The following is a 4,589-nucleotide window of genomic DNA, read 5'->3' as shown; positions in this document are numbered from 1 at the left end:
ACGACTCTTTATTCTACCGAGAGCCGAAAGAGATATACGCACGTTTAGAAAGATAAAAAATTGCATTATGCTCTCAAGGACTGTGAATGTCGAATGTGAATTTGTCTCAGATGGTCGGTCTCTGTCTGCATCTCAATGAAGTTTCCGCACAACACACAGATTTAAAAAGACTTATTTGCCTCTCGTTCCCATTTGAATTGTTTGCAGATGAAAATAATATTCAAAACAAACGCACTGCAGGGTGCGGACGAGGATCATGACTGACCTTCAGCCCAAAGGCATATCCTGTGTATGGACAGGTGGACACGTCCAAGTGGCTTGCTTTGCGTCTCTGTAATATATGGACTCTTAATGGAGCATGATGTACTAAAGTCCAAACTCATTACCAGCTGTAATCCCGAGCTGTTTGCTGATGAAGCTCTCTGATGTTATTGCGGAAAATCATTTGCCTTTGTTTCTGATGATGTACAAGTGGATGTATCGCATGTCTTTTATGCAGCATGAAAGGACAGACAGTAAATCACTGATGTGATCCGATTGCTTGACAATCATCTTGAAATTTAATTATATTTAAATACAAACAATGAAATGACTGCGTTTGCTCGGGGGGGGGTGCAGATATCACTATCAAACTGTTAGTTTGAAATAGATTAATTGGGATAATATTCCCATTTTCATGCAATACGTCATGCTCTAATTATTGACCGAGCAGATGCATATTGCTCTCGCCTTACAGGCTATAAGAGTCGTCTGTAAATGATATTCCGCCGCTCCTGTGATATTCATGCTGGTGTCGGTGGTTGCGAGTCATTAAATATTGTTTGTAAAAATAGATTCATCGACAAATATTCGTTGAAAGTCCGCCGGGAGGATTTGCTGCATTAGGAAACCTGTAATGAGTAAGGATTATGGATTATGCTCAATTCGTGTCTATTATACACATAGCTGCAGCAGGCAACCAACCTCCCATGCCCCCCTCCAAATGTACATTTGAAGATGCTGATATCCTCTAATGTGTCAGCAAAACTGCACATAACACTTCCTTCCTCACACTGCTCTGCGACGCTAAAGTGAAAAGAAGCAAAAAGGTGTTAATGAGTCAGCCTTCTCTGGACACAGCTCTTGTTTACTGCTCCTGTTGGTCTGGACTCTTGCTTCGGCGGTAAGTTTTGATTAGTTGCTCCCCGGGGGGGGGGACTGGACTGGATACTGGATACACTTTCCAAATTAGATTTAGATTAACAGGGCGAATCTGTGCCTTTGCTCTCTGGTGGGAGTGGGACCATCTCCAAATGAGCTGATAGGAGCGGGTGAGTTGTTGCATGAAAATCTTGCCGAGTGAAAAAAGTATTCGGATCCTATGCCGTCCCAATATTCACACTCCTTTAGTTCCATTGAGGGAAATAGCTCGCTTTTTAGCTCCTAAATGCTACGCTATGTTCGCCCGCTCGCTGCTAAATGTCCGTCAGCCGTTTGGTGCCGAGCAGGCTGCGTACAGTCGTTAAAAAAAAGAAAAGAAGCTTCATACTGAAAACGGCTGCGGACGATAATTACACTAGTTGTGGGCCAAGTACAATATTTCTTTCACTAACAAAGACCACGGCAATAGCAATGGGAGTTTACAGTTGGTTTATCGCAAGATAAATGAATGAAGGGATGACTATCGTCTGGAACGAGAAGGGTAGAGGCGGTCGTGAAGAGAGGGTTGGAGGGGTGCGGTGGGCAGGGTTGCCAGGTCTGTGTGACAAAACCAGCCCAATGGCCAATCAAAACAAGCCCAAACCAGCCCAATGGCCAATAAAACAAGCCCAAAAAACAAGCCCAATATCAGAACTCAAAATATGCCCGTGCCAAACCATATACACTGCTTTTAAAGTCCAACAACATTGCTATCATTGCCAAATGTATTGTAATATCTACAAAGTAACAACAAATGGTGAGTATGCCAGCATTAAAAGCAGTTTTCCCGAAACAGTTATTTCACCTAGGTCCTAAAATGGCCTTGTGTAATTAGATACAGTATATTATCATAAATAAAATATAGCTCTGTGAACGTGTAGACCAATTCACTGACGGACAAACTAACCTGTTGCTTTGTCTTGAGGCTTTCTCTTCCCTTTTCTCTCTTCCTCCCTGCCTGGACAACATGAATGTACTGTTTTTACTTCATATGCATTTACTGTAGTTAATGCAATACCTTATTTCAACTGAAACACCTTATGTTGCTTCACTATATTTTTATCAGATACTTATAGTTCAAACAATGTACGCACTCGACAACTGGAGAACGGAGCAGCATTTCGAATGTGTTTCCCCGTTTTGCTGTGGTTTTGGAGATCACTGTGGTGCGCACGAATCTCGGTTTTGCAGTACCGACAAAAAGCTTTGGTATCATCCCCAGCCACACATTCTATCCATTCTTTAATTCCGTTTTCACTTTCCCATTCTTTTGTATATTTCTTCCCGTATTTAGCCCACTTACCGGGTGGCATGTTTCTCCAGTGTAGCTATAGCTACACTAACTACCAGACCAGAGTTGGGATCGAGCGGGTCGCGGGAGACTGAGAGCGGCGAGAGCTTTAGGTGCGTGTGTGTATGTGGGCGTGTCCCATGTCCATGTGTGTACGTGCTGATCTGGAGTCAGTTTGGTAGGATTTGGGTAGAAATAAATTATTTCATTTAAAATATGGATTTTTAAAAAAAGATATTCATGTAATTTGCATGCAAAATAGGTCTACCCGAACCAGCGGACAACAAATTCAACCCGCGGCAACACTTCAAAAGGAGCCCAATTCCGCGGGAAAACCGCGGACCTGGCAACACTGGCGGTGGGAGACGGCTGGCGTCCGGTGGTTAGAGGGAATCGGCGGAGGTGGAGCCTCGTGGGCGGGGGCCGCCTCTTCTGAAGCGCTGGCGGTGCAGAGTCCCCCGTTGTTCCACACAGAGAGAGATGGGAAGATAGATAGATAGATAGATATATACTTTATTAATCCCCAAGGGGAAATTTGTCGTAGCAGTAGCAGCACCAATAAACCAAACACACATGAATAAAAAATAAAATATAAAAACAGGGATGAAAGATATAGAAGCATACAAAGCAAAATAGAAAATAAAATATATATGTATATATACAACATATATGCATACACAATACTAATGACAATTAAACTAAATATAAAAACACCAAATATAGACAGTGTGCAAAATGCAAAGTGTGTGTATGCGTGGAGTGCAAATGAAATATGTGTGTAGTGTAAATAAATGAAATGTGTGAAGTGCAGATCAACATAGTGTGGATATGAAGTTATTATTGTAGTTATTGCACTATGATCTGGCAAGAGGTGATCTGTTATAGAGCCTAATAGCCGTCGGCAGGAATGTTCTCCTGTATCTGTCCTTGTGGCAGCGGAGCGTGAGGAGACGTCTGGAGAAAGTCCTCCTCTGTCCCTGTAGGAGGTGGTGGAGAGGGTGGTCCGGGTTGTCCAATATGGACACAAGTTTCTTCAACGTCGGAAGACGAAGACAAGAACAGGGTCGGGAGGGATGTCAGCGACGAAGAGGGAGTGAACGGGTTTGACGCGCTTAGGTACTTAGGGCTTCAGGTGCGTTCACACCAAAAGCGAAACTTTTTTTTCGCGCGACCGAATCCCATTAAAAGTCAACGTACAGACGCGTATGGCTGCGATAGACGCGATATTTTCTCGGGCACGTTTGGGGCGACGCGTTGACAGCGGCGCGTTTTCAGCGGCGCAATTTTCGCCCCAAGTTGAAATATTTCAACTTTGAGGCGGTCATCTCGCAACCCGGGCCAATCAGCTCTTGAGTTTCGCTCTCGTAGCTGGAAGCAGAAGTCTTTCAGACGTAACAGTAACTTCATCGGTGAAAGTGACCGAGCTGAGTGAGCCTACGGGTGATGTCATCAACCCAAACACGAGGGCGTTAGTGTGTTGGATGTCCACAAAAAATACAAAGCAGAAATAGTGGTTAGTTATTCTGGTGGATGAAGGAAATGATAACGGTCTTTACGGAGACGAGACACGGAGATAAGCCCCGCCCCTCGCGGAGCGTCTCGACGCTTATGGCGAGAACACGGTGAACGGTGGAGCGAGTAAACTCACGCGTTTTGGGCGACGCGAAAAACAGTTTCGCTTTTGGTGTGAACGCACCTATCGGGTGATTGGCTGAGTTTGGGGCGTGGCCTTCGTTCCCGAACTATGTTTATTAAATATGAAAAGCAACATATATGGAAGTAAAGTACAAGGACAAAATAAATATACTTGAGTTGAATTACACCACCGACCTCTGGGACTTTGAGTGTGTAGATTTTACAGGACTGAAGAACAGTCTCATCCATTATATAGCTGGGTTATTAATAAGCGACCTCCTGCGTCACCAAATAGTCAGAGTTACACACTCCGAACATCCTGTGTCGCCGCAATGACGCCTGCTGCTCTACTTAAATCCAGTCCTGAGGAAAACTGAAGTGGCAAATAATGATCCGAGTGCGCCGGCAGACACACAAAGCAGACGCTACTTCAGGACCTCCGCGAGGCGATGGCTCTAAGGCTGCGGGGTGGATAACCTTTTGG

General features: G+C 44.4%; 1 long non-coding RNA gene across 1 annotated transcript; it reads right to left on the bottom strand.

The window, feature by feature from the left end:
- Positions 1 to 1,723: 1,723 nt before the first annotated feature.
- On the bottom strand, positions 1,724 to 2,393 carry LOC130208464 (uncharacterized). Its single transcript, XR_008834420.1, has 3 exons — positions 2,274 to 2,393; positions 2,087 to 2,137; positions 1,724 to 1,737 (listed from the first exon to the last, which is right to left on the bottom strand). It is a non-coding gene; the product is annotated as an uncharacterized LOC130208464 (long non-coding RNA).
- Positions 2,394 to 4,589: the final 2,196 nt, after the last annotated feature.

This window comes from Pseudoliparis swirei, chromosome 18, assembly GCF_029220125.1.
Source record: "Pseudoliparis swirei isolate HS2019 ecotype Mariana Trench chromosome 18, NWPU_hadal_v1, whole genome shotgun sequence".
In the NCBI taxonomy this organism is placed as follows: Eukaryota; Metazoa; Chordata; class Actinopteri; order Perciformes; family Liparidae; genus Pseudoliparis; species Pseudoliparis swirei.
This window is presented reverse-complemented; position numbering and strand designations above follow the sequence as displayed.